This window comes from Nannobrachium achirus (assembly GCF_963921795.1).
Source record: "Nannobrachium achirus genome assembly, chromosome: 11".
Lineage (NCBI taxonomy): Eukaryota > Metazoa > Chordata > Actinopteri > Myctophiformes > Myctophidae > Nannobrachium > Nannobrachium achirus.
The window spans coordinates 16,773,832-16,786,901 of NC_137820.1; the positions used below are offsets into that span (position 1 = coordinate 16,773,832).

At 43.8% G+C, this 13,070-nt stretch overlaps 1 protein-coding gene across 1 annotated transcript in view; it reads right to left on the reverse strand.

The window, feature by feature from the left end:
• The window catches only part of shank3a (SH3 and multiple ankyrin repeat domains 3a), a 453,580-nt gene extending 446,705 nt beyond the window's left edge, over positions 1-6,875 (reverse strand). Inside the window, exon 1 of the mRNA XM_080737438.1 lies at positions 6,832-6,875. The gene's annotated coding sequence lies outside the window, so the exon portion shown is untranslated. The remainder of the gene's footprint in view (positions 1-6,831) is intronic.
• Positions 6,876-13,070: the final 6,195 nt, after the last annotated feature.

Sequence of the window (13,070 nt, forward strand, 5' to 3'; positions counted from 1 at the left end):
CTAGGGTATTATAAGCAAACAGTCAATCATTCTCCCTCCTGGCTGGCCCCATGGGCAGCTCTCACCCAGCAGGGGATGAAAGAGAGACAGGTGTGTGGAATTCACCCTGTGCTTTGTGTCCTAACTACAGTAGGGAGAGGAACACCATATCAAATTGATGTGGTTCTCCATCCAATAGCTCCAATAGATGAAAGACCAGAAATACTGAATTCTGAGTTGCTAACAATACTTCTGTCTGGTTAGGTATAATAAGTCAGATGGAAATCCAACAACAGGAGGTAATTGTCACAGGATTGGCACTAATGACACATTCGTATCCTAATGTGCACTGCTGCAGTTGAAGAAATTCCTTTTTATTGAATGTGTGCATTTGATTATGTGAGCTCTATGCTCAATTCATGTGCATATATTTAGTTAGTGCCGTTTTAAATGTCTGTACTGTGTGTGTGTGTGTGTGTGTGTGTGTGTGTGTGTGTGTGTGTGTGTGTGTGTGCGTGCGTGCGTGCGTGCGTGCGTGCGTGCGTCCGTCTACATCAGATATAGCTGGGCCATGATAATTTCCTTCTTCATAGAGGGAATGTTGGAGGGAGACACTACAATACAGGCAATTATTTATCCCCTCACTATTAACCATGGCAGATATTACTTTGGAATGCAGCAGTCTTGGAGGACTTCCTCCCACAATACCACAGCCCATAAGGTTGGTTACTAATAATGAGAACATCACAGCTCATAATAATAATATATGCATATTATCCACTTAAGCACTGTATTTCATTATGTACAATGGTGGCTTGTAAAAATAGACAATCTACAACATGTCACGCAAGTTATAAGCTTGCAGGTCTGCTAGAATATATCAAAGCTTATTTAAAGAAAAATCATTGATAATCAAGGCAAAAGTATGAAAAAATATTGCTGAGCCCAAGTCTGGAATGATCATTACCCAGCCCTATTCCAGAGCCACTTTCTTTGATTGACATACTAATATTACAAGTCGGCCTATGCCGCCTAGCCGCAAATTGCAACACTAGATTTTTTATACTCGGAGGAATCTAGGGTTGCAATACCTCCCATAGGGATCCAATGCATCAAAACGTTTTTTTTGCTATCTGATTGTATTAAACGACTTCAAACTCACCAATATTGTGGCTCTATGGAAAGCTTGGAATTTACTCTTGCTATCTGCAAAGTGTTTGTTTCAGAAAAATCCACCGTAGAATTGTTATGATTTATTTTCTGTCAAGAAATCCGAGCAGACATGGTTTATTTTCTAAGTGTTGAACTTCGGAAGCGCTCGTCTTCTATTTACGCAGCGTCCCGCTGCCTCCTGCATTATGTGACATTTAGAACCCAGCAGGTGGTACACAGGACCGCTGAGTGACTTCCCACAAGCGCTTCCAAACTCCAGCACTTAAAAAAAATAATCACCCGAAGCCAATTTCTTGATAGAAAGTAGCTCCTAACAATTCTACAGTGGATTTTTCTGAAACAAACACTTTGCAGATAGCAAGAGTAAATTCCAAGCTTTCCATAGAGCCACAATATTGGTGATTTTGAAGTCGTTTAATACAATCAGATAGCAAAAAAAAAACGTTTTGATGCATTGGATCCCTATGGGAGGTATTGCAACCCTATTCAGATCCGAGTATAAAAAAATCTAGTGTTGCAATTTGCGGATATATAGCCTATATATGCATGCTACAAGAAAAGGAACTAGGCATACTGTATGTACAGGGGGACAGCAAAAATGTATTTTCAGGGCCCAGCTAAACAACTCCCATATTTTCATATTGTTTATTGGCTCTTGCATCTTTCAACATGTACTTTTTTAGTACAACATACTAACTAGTCAGAGCACACACACACGCACAGACGCAGGCACGCACGCACGCACGCACACACACACACACACACACACACACACACACACACACACACCGTAAAAATCTCCTCTTAATTATATGAGGGTCCCTGGCATATCTTTTCAAATGGGAGTCCGCAGGCTAATCAATTTGGGGGTCCTTGACATAAAAAGAAGTTTGAGAACTAGGCTAGCCAAGCAATGCACGAACAGTTAACTCACCGGGCCGTGAATGGTTCAGTTGGAGTAGCCTGGAGACAGACAGGTATGTTGCATAATTCGTGAACAAAATAGCTTTGATAATCCTGTCGGGGGGAATTTGCCGCCATGAAGTTGTTGAGCATTCCAGCCAGCTGCCGGTCAACTCTACTCAACTGCCTAAAAAAACCTGCGCTCACCAACAGAGCACTTAATTTAATATATAACTATTTTTAGGTCAGTTCCTTTATTTATAGCCTAACCTCCTTTCATGAACAAACAGAAGGCAACACAAATACCGCCGACTCATTTAACCCAGCCGGGGAACACACATCTGATTCTGAAGTGCGACACACATTGTGTGATGATGATGCACAAATCTACGCCTTCAAAATAAAACTACTATTTCACAATAACATGTCCATGTGGGGTAGCCAACGAACGGATGAATGACCTCATGGATGAGGCTCAAAGAAGCTCAATCTGGTTTTCATATTTCTTCTATCATTTGAAAAGATGATACATCTATGACAAAGGGCGATATAAATGACTCATTTAAAAAAAGTGGTCATGTGGCTCAACTTGCCCCAGGTTAGGGGTAATACAATTCAAAGACCGACATGATATTCTAAACTTACAGTTTAAACTTGAACAAATATTTACTTATCAGAAATATTTTAATAACACATTTCCCTTTTGCAAATAGTCTTATTTCTTTTCTTACGGTTATTTAAACTGCAAGAAAAACGATTAAAACCAATTAAATAAAGGTTGTTATTCAGAACCTTTTAATATGTGCAATTTTTAATATAATATTGAAAACTCTTAAACAAGTGTATTCATCTCATCATATTGAAAACTTCTCTTAAACGAGTGTATTCATCTCATCAAAATGAAAGATCATTAAGCTTAATTTGAGTAGCAAAGACCTAATAAAAATATGAATGGTGATAGGATAATTGGCTCAATTAGCCCTATTCACGCCCCGCCCACTCAGCAAATTTCTCAGCAACTTCCTGGTGCAGACGTCAGTTTAGAAGGGGAAACTATAACAGAAATAGCTGGACTTAACGCCAACAAATCATTATTTTGAACGTTAAAGTAAATTATAATGCTTTGTCCCTTTTACTATCTTGTGTTCTTGATCATGCTAGCCGTATTTTATACTTTACTATTCGGAAATTGCATTAAATTTGCGATTTCTATGTTAACTCTATAGGCTTATAGTAGGGTTTTCCCCTTCAAAACGTGACTTCAGCACCAGGGGGATGCTGAGTGGGCGGGCCGTGAATAGGGCTAATTTACCCCAAGGCATTTTGTTCATCTTGCCCCACGGCCACCATTTTGACAAAACTTGGCTAGCTTCAGGCTGATTTTTGGCAAATGATTCACATAGTTCTATACATTGGGATATCACCAACATGCATGATGTATACGTTTAGACCCGGTTACATTTGCTTTAACATAAAAATCATTATACCATAAAAGTAAAAAAATTACTTCAATCCAGGCGCGGCCAAGATATAGGCAAACCACGGGGTACAATAGGCTTTGCGATGAATAAATGGCCGTATCTGTGTCGCCCTACACCTACTTTGACGATGGCTAATGAAATCAATCAACATAACAGGCAATATATTAGGCTACAAATTACACAGGGCAACGCAAGACAAAACAATAAGCACTAATATAAAAGGTTTTAATCCCTGATAATGTCATAGTAATCCAAATAGTCTATAGTTCTTTTTCAAAGTAGGCCTATCAAGTTCAAGCAACCAGTCAAGGTGACCTCATTCTCAGGCCCTTTCATTCTGTATTCTGCTTGTTGCAGAGAAACGTCTCTCCACACAGCAGAATGTTAGAAGATGGTTAGTGGCGCATTTGGAAAGATTTTCACAGGACAGTTGTCCTGTCCAGTAGCATAGGTGATTGTTGTGGGGAGTTCATTAAGCTATTCTCTCTGATGTTATCGATGAACCAAGCATGTTGTTACATTTCTGAAATTACAATCCCATCCCATCCAATACAAATCACAAGGAAGCACCTTTTAAAAGTTATTTCATGCCAAAAGTGTCAGATCCAGGTAACCAACTTAACCGCACTAGGAAAAAGGCAGGCGCGAAGCAGTGCCTCTTCTATCTCCCCAATATAGCCTAGTATACTGTGTGATGCGTTGTCCTTCCACCTGGACAGCAGAGCCGTGGGCATTGTTGTGTTGTTTCAAGAATGAGGGAGCTTGTTATTGTGTGCCGTTTTTGCTATGTGTCCTGACGTCGCAAAGTGTTTTTTTTTAGGGAGACAGACAGACACCTTCACGTCTAATCACAAAAGAATCTCAAAACACATTGACACTGACAAAAGACCAGAGCAGTCAGGGCGGAAGCATCCAGGCAGGTCTGTCTATCGGGGGGCGAAATTCATGATGAGGGGGCTGCCTCGCTGAGGGAAGGCAGCTGTTAATGCCTGTCCTTGCCTTGCTTCGAACAGCAAAAAACACTTTTTTGTGTAGAAATATGCTTGCCATTTTGCCCATGTGTCTGTCAACTCCACATCCAGGTGGAAATGATGGTTGTGTTCTTATTTTAAGGTCAAATGACAACTCATGTGTATAGTTTTAAGGATACAGGGGGTGGTTCATCTTACCCACAGGTTCATCTTACCCCGTTCTCCCCTAAATATACTATATATGGACCCTGCTGAAACTGCCTTCGTACTCTTCCAAGTGGCAGAGCATGGATCTCAGAGCGAGCCTGAGGAGCTGCCTGCTATTAATTAGGCCTGTGTATATGTAGAGCATACAGATGTAAAGACATGTAAAGGCTTTTGATTCATTGCCTATGACGACATAGCCAGCAACGGTTTTGCAGAAAACGTAGGAATGCTGTAGCTTATTGCTTGCGACCAAAGGTCGCATTATACCCTGAAAAACCTCGTCGCTTGTCTGACTGTCCGTACGTCCGTACAGGAAGTGATGTCAGTGTGATGTCAGTGAGTCACAGTGATGTGGTACAGAATGACTCATATATGGGCATAAAAAGGATGTCACGTGACATCACTTCCTGTACTGACAATCAGACAAGCTACGAGATTTCTCAGGGTATAAAAGTCCATATATGGTCATTCCCAGAAAAAGAAAAAAACATGAACAAACTCCCCCCAGAATGACAACAACTAGAATCGTCAGAGAAACGCTGTGGTTGGCCAGATGGCCAAGAATTGGCGCGACCTCGCCCTTTAGGGTGAGGTCGCATGTCACCCTGAGGTGGCAAGTCACCCTGAGGTGTCTTACTAGTAATATATACACAGTATTCCCGTCAGGGTCAGAGTTACATTAACTCTCAGGATTTTGTGTGTTGGAGCACAGATCAGAACTAAGTCATCAGCCGTGGGAACTTTGAACAACAGGCACCTGCAAAACGTTGTACTGTACAGTGGTCTATGTCAGTGGTTCTCAACCTTTTCTGGCCTCGATCCCCAAAAAAATCATATTTTAACTGGGGACCCCCCACCCTGACGAGCACTAAGAGTTGAGGAGTTGTATAACATGGTTCTATTGTGAAAATAGCAGAGCGTTGCGAGGCGTTGTGAGTATGTAGATCTGCTATTTTCACAATTTCTGCCTCTAATATTTGACAATTTGGCCAATGTTTAATTTGTGATTTTAGAGGTATTAAAAAGTCCTTAAATTGTCACTTTAGAAATGTGCAGATACCCTCTATACACATAAACTTTATGTTGGTTTGTTGACTGTTGAGAGAGAAAACAATGTTGCACATTAAGTTAATCATCTGGGGACCCCCCAAAATAATTTGGGGACCCCCCTAGGGGCCCCGACCGACCCACGGGTTGAGAACCACTGGTCTATATGTCATGAGCAAGCAACCTGTTGCTCTGGCATGGATTACTGTAGAGTCACTGTAGAGTCACTAGACTCATGACTGACTTCTTTCCACTCCACAGTATGTAGTGTATATCTTTCCTCCAAAGTGGAACAGAGTGAGCAATAAACAGCCAATACATTACATTACAAAGTCTGGGTTGTGTCACACACACACACACACACACACACACACACACACACACACACACACACACACACACACACACACACACACACACACACACACACACACACACACACAAAAGGGGCTGTTATTCTAATGTCTCACAGTAGGAAGCCAGTCTATCACAGAGGAGCAAAAGCCTCTTTTATCCTCCATCACAAGCAGACACGGACCAATGCAATATGTTTTCCTGAAGTCACAAACACTCTCAGACCCACAAACCACTCAAAGCCAAGTTTAGCATTATACACCAACCCACACACACAGACACGCACGCACGCACGCACGCACGCACGCACGCACGCACGCACGCACGCACGCACGCACGCACGCACGCACACACACACAACACACACACACACACACACACACACACAAAATGTCCCTATGCTCCATAAACAAACAAAACAGTGAGTATAAAGGACGACCAACATAAAATTTGAGCTCCATGCGTAGCAGATGTCCCTTCAGTGAATCTGCAGTGCACAAGTGTTTGCTGAAGATAAGTCCTATCAGTCCAGTTCCCATGAGAGAAAAAATCACCAAAAGCTAGGTACTGTAGCCAGGTGTATTTTTTTTCTTCTTCTTTTTCTTTTTTTCTTTTTTTTTGCTGATGCCACTGGGTAAACAACTCCTGCGCTGCAATATATTGCACGAGACACAAGCACAGATGCACGGCATGTAAGTAAGAGAGGGCAGACTCACCACCACTCACTCAGCCAAGAATGTGCCAAATGTGTGTAGTGGAGAAGTAGAGAATATTCCACAGGCTTTGTGCTGAAGAGGTGCTGGCACTGCAGAATCGCACCCTCGCCACTTTATCCAAGGAGAAACACCACAGCACACGTTTATATATGTATACACCCAGGGAGGAAGGAAGCGTGTGTGCGAGAGAGGGTGGGGGGTGAGAGTGAAAGGAGATACGTGAAAGGGAGGAGAGAGAAAGGGGGGTGTAGTGTGTAGAGAGAAGGGGAGGGTGGTGGGGGTGTGTGCGTGCGTGCGTGCGTGCGTCTGTCTGTCTGTCTGTCTGTCTGTCTGTCTGTCTGTCTGTCTGTCTGTCTGTCTGTCTGACTGCCTGCCTGCCTGCCTGTCTGTCTGTCTGTCTGTCTGTCTGTCTGTCTGTCTGCCTGTCTGTCTGTCTGTCTGTCTGTCTGTCTGTCTGTAAGTGCACATACCGGTACACATATGTGCTTGTGTCACACACGCGCCACACACACACGTCTCCTCCTAATTGTCTTGTTGTCCAAACAAATACTGCTGCTGTCTAAAGCCCCAGTGCTATCGTCTGTACTGCAAGACAATGAGCACCAAGCGGCTCCTGTTTGTCAGCTTTGTGCATAATCTGTGGGTGTCTGATGGTCTGGCACCCACAGCCTGCATACGTTTCACCTGTATAATGTATAGCGAACAATGCCCCTAATAAGCACAGAGTGACTCCTCCTGTTCCATTAGATGTGGCGTGCTGGAGGTGTTCTCTGAGTGAGGGCTCCCACCTGCAGCTCTGTGCACAACATGCGAGTGGCCTCTGCGCTCCGCCCTGCACTCTGGCTAATTGAAACAGATGGAGGGGCGGCGGAGGTTGAGGAGGAGCCCTCGGGGCCGCACTGATGAAAGGGGAGGTGGTACTGAGGAGAGGCCCAGGGCACACAGAGGAGGGGGAAAGAACACACATGCGGTAGTCACGCTTGCTCAGAACTGGTAAACAAAAGGTGTTTAGGGAGTGTTTTTTCAGTAAGACAACAAACTAGAAAGATTGCACTCCGTCGAATGCATACTTCCGCCATAAGCCAATGTCGGTCCACCTGAGTTATAAGTGATTATGTAATGTTGACCTTGCACTTCATTGTGACGAAGTTAATCATCTCTTTGGGGAAGCCTACTGAACACTCCCACCAAGTTCATGAAAAAACTTGTGTTTCTACCATGACCCTTTTGATCCAAAAGCTATTAATGGGCCTAACCCTTGGGACAGCAATGTATCATACCCACTAAGTGGAATGAAAACTTGTCAATGCTTTCTAAAGTTATTTAGTTGAATAGCATACAGAACACACATCCAAAAGGGTACAAGTCACCAGTCAGAGATAATTTGTGGTACAAAGAATCTTGCATGCAATGCTTGTTTTACTCCAATGCTCATCCAATTCCTTTTCAATTAATGCACCCCAAATCCATTGACTGTTTGAAGATGTGGTCTTTACTAGTGAACAATATTCATTGAACCAATATATCTCATCTACATGTTTCAGCCTTTGACCTTCATCAGGACATGATGTCATATCACATCCTCCTGATATAAAGACATGACCTTGATTTTTGACCTTCTTAACAAAAAGTTAACCATCTCTTCAGGGCGACGTACTGATCGTTCGCACCAAGGTTGAGAGTTGAACCTGGCCATCCATTCTGAAGTTATTTGTTAACAGACAGAAAGGCAAAGAAACAAATTGAATGGATATATGAATATAATTCACTAAGACCATCAAGGTAATCTTTATGCAAATTGCCTGACTTTCCTGCGTATTCAAGCTCCTGAAACATTAAAACACACTTGCGGGCAGCAGAAGCCTGAAGCCTTAGTTAAACATGAATGAGCTTGTGACTGCAAGGTTGAAGGTTCTAATCTCTAAACCAGCTGGGGAAATCTGAGCAGCAGGAGCAGCACTCTCGTTCTGCCCTTAATTCTCCACAGTACCATCCTCATCCACTTGCATTTGATCTCACTTTCTCATATTAGCATAGTCATCTTTTTTTGCAGAAACATACCGCGTTGTGGGAATGTTTTGTTCATTACCCAGCACTATTTTATCATTAGGCTGCACTGGCTTTAGTTACAATATTGTGAATATGGGAAGATTTTTACTTGACTGTTATTCTGTCATTCTTTGGCCCTGGGCCTCTTCCAACATGCAGCCATTCCTAATCAGTGGGTTGGTGCCCCAAAATACTTCCTCAGATTCTCTGATACGGTCGTGGAAAAAGAACAACTTGACAAGACTCACAGTAACACTGTATATTGGGTCCTAAGTGAATGGCCGATGCATATTCAACGTCCCTGCAAAAGCAATTGAGTTCAACAGTACATGGCAAATTATGCAAATTAAGTACAAGTTGCTATTGTTATCGTGAATTGAAATAAAACGAGAAAGTAAATGTGAAGTGTCCTTGGGCAAGATGCCCTTGCCAGAGTTCTGTTGCCAACACACTGTACTTTATAGTGCTTAGCTCCCTTGTGTGTGTGTGTGTGGGGGGGGGGGGTGCAGAGATATGGTATAAAAGGCTGTGTGTGTGTGTGTGTGTGTGTGTGTGTGTGTGTGTGTGTGTGTGTGTGTGTGCGTGCGTGCGTGCGTGCGTGCGTGCGTGCGTGCGTGCGTGCGTGCGTGCGTGCGTGCGTGCGTGTGCGTGTGCGTGTGTGTGTGTGCGCAGTCTGCACACATTAGTGAATACATTTCTTAAAGGGTACTGGTAGCAAATCATCAACTTTTTTCTGGATGTAGTTTAATTTACATTTACATCAGCTATATTGAACAGCTTAAAACTATGTGAAAAATGTGGAATTTCACAAAGACACTATGTTTTATACAATATTATCACAGTATGATGTAATTTATTACAGTAGTAGAAGTAGTAGTAGCAGTAATAGTAGAAGCCTATAGCAATAAACCGCTAGCAATAGCAACAGAAATGGGTTTTAATCATTTCAAGGCATAATGTTTTAAATGAAGGATCATAAATACATTTGAAACCAGACTCAGCATGCTCTACTGCTTTCATTCAAATCACACTGTTCCTACCTGGGTAATGTTGACCCAAACACCTCTTCAACAGGCAGGAAGAAAAAAGGGAAGGACGGTCTGTCTGTCTGTCTGTCTGTCTGTCTGTCTGTCTGTCTGTCTGTCTGTCTGTCTGTCTGTCTGTCTGTCTGTCTGTCTGTCTGACTGTCCGTCTGTCTCACCAGGACACACTAGTTGGGATGGAGACAAACCATCTGACAAACGATACGATCCACACACCATTCAGCAAAAGCCATGCTCTTCTAAACACCTAGAAAATAGAGTTAAGTCCCAGTTCCAGTTTGAATCATCTCAATAGATGTCTGAGAAAACACTGGTGTACTGCAGGCAGACTGCTTGCCGAAGAAGCTTGATGAGGCACCCACACAAGCAAGCACACACAGTGTATGGTATGGCGGCCTTTCTTTGTTCTCTGCAGTAAGAGGATCCTGGCCAGGGTAACAATACCTGTTCATTCAAGCGGCCCTGGCCTGGGTGAACTGAGCTAAGATGAGCTGATGTGAGCCGGGCTTGGAGAGGCCAGACAGACATAGGGGGGGTAGAATACCCCCACTGTGTGCAACCAGGACGGAGGCACTCTTTCAGCAACGGGGGGGCCATTAATTCTCAATCCTTGGCTCTGTGTGCGTGCGTGCGTGCACGCGTGTGTGTGTGTGTGTGTGTGTGTGTGTGTGTGTGTGTGTGTGTGTGTGTGTGTGTGTGTGTGTGTGTGCGTGTGTTGTGTGTGTGTGTGTGTGTGTGTGTGTGTGTGTGTGTGTGTGTGTGTGTGTGTATGTGTGTGTGTGCGCGCGCACGTGTCAACATGAGTTCATTCAGTGAATGGGTGCAAATGGGACATTCTGCAGTACATTTACGTTTGGTACTTCTAGTACATTTTGATACCAATACGTTTGTACTTTTACTCAAGTACATTTCCAGACTTTTATTTGTAACAGATTATTTCTACATTGCAGTATTGGTACTTTGACTTTAGTAAGAAATGTGATTACTTTTACCACCAATGCTGATTAGAGACAGGTTAGAGGAGGTCTGATGAGAAGATGACAGTGGGAGCAGTTGTTGAAAGTTGGAGGGAGATAGAATGAAGCAGATCACCTGTGTGTTAACTCTCCCTCTCTCTCCAGAGGTAACATCGGCATTAATAATTGAGGAATGCCAGAGCAGTCTGTGAGCGTGTGAAGTCAGTCCGTCTCCGTTTTTTAGCTTAAAAAACTATCACTTAAGGGTCCCTTAAATAAAGACACTTAAGGTTACATTTGTACACTCAGATTTAAAAGAACGCTCCTGGATTTTCTAGGCAAAAGTGTCAAATAATAGTTTTCCAGTTCTACTGTCCTTTGTATTTTATTTTACCAGTAAGACTCCCTAATCGGGAGATAAGCGACCGTCAGGTCGCAGCGTGATTTTAGGGCAAAATGTGTAGGAGCAGTGTCCAAAAATGTGGTTCAAAAAATCGGCCTGATGGTGGCGCTATATGGGACATCCATATTGATGAGATGAGTGTAGACATACTGTGTACCGATTTGCGTGATTTTAGGGCAAAATATGTAGGAGCAGTGTCCAAAAATGTGTTTGAAAAAATCGGCCTGATGGTGGCGCTATATGGGACAGATCCATGTTGATGACATGAGTGTAGACATAGTGTGTACCGATTTGTGTGATTTTAGGGCAAAATCTGTAGGAGCAGTGTCCAAAAATGTGTTTTGCAAGAATCGGCCTCATGGTGGCGCTAGAAGAGGGCCATGTGAGAAATGAGGGGTGGGGTCTCCGCGTTGCCTTGGCGGACGAATAGGTACTGGCCCCGGCTCTCCCGGACGCTCCTAGCCCGAGTTACGGCATTTTATGTGAGCTGCAGTGGAGGGGGTCCTCCACTGGGGGCGCCACCACTTTGGCATCCGTTCTGGAGCACCAGGAGTCGGTGGTCCCCGGGAATTCCCCGTGAGCAGCCCCGTTGGGGTGTTCATTTGGTCATTTTTGCACATTTGGTCATTCTTTACATCTGGGGGTCCCCCAGGGACCTGGGGGTTGTAGTTTGGCAGGCAAGGAGTGTGTGTGCAAAATTTGGCATGGATCGGGGCAACGGTTGCGGAGATATGAGCAGGGCAATAGTGTGACGTGTGAGGTGTGACAGACAGACTGACGGACGGACGGACGGACGGACGGACTGACTGACTGACTCACAGTTTGTGAAGGCTTTGATAGTAAGTGCGACCTGACGGTCGCAATAAACATCTCTAGCACAGCAACCCAATTATTGCAGAGCACAACTCAGTTCTTGTCGAAGTCAGAAGGCATCACACACACACACACACACACACACACACACACACACACACACACACACACACACACACACACACACACACACACACACACACACACACACACACACAAGTAAATATTTTGGCAACTTGTAATAACCATCTCCACTGTCTGACAACCCATGTTTAGATCCTAGATGAAGGATTTCTATTCCATTCAAGGACCCGCCAGTCACACAAAAACGTTGTCTGACAAGGATTTCTATCAACATCAAGGAGACACAAGTTGTGCAAAAATGGAATGTAGTTTGAAGACAACCGGTGTTTTGGGAGGGTCCATTTCCAGCTCTCCTCCAAAGGAAGTCGACTGACACAGAAGAGTAGAACCAGTGTTAAGGTAAGACAGGGAGGGCACCTAGCCCATAATCCAATACCGTTGAGGACCTCAAACATATAACACAGGCTTTCTCTTTGTATTGTTCATATTCTGTCTCCCTCTTTAATTCCCTTGCCAAAGAGCATGTTGTTCAATGCCTTTATACAGGTACAGAAAGAAACGACGAGACCTTTTTATTCTTCTTCATACAATGGTATCAGAAGCTGTAAATCGTTCTACAAGCTTACATCACGGATGTGACGTATTGTGAGCTTGTTAACCGTCAGGTCGCAGCTACTACCAAAACCTTCACCGGCTGTCAGTCCGTCTGCCTGTCACGTCACGTCACACTTTTGGCCCTACTCTTATCTCTGCCACCGTTGGCCCTATCGATGCCAAACTTTTCACACACACACTCCTTGAATGGCAAATCACAATCTCTGCCCCTGATTTCTCACATGGCCCTCGCGCCACCATCAGGCCGATTTTAGCAAAACACATTTTTGGACACTG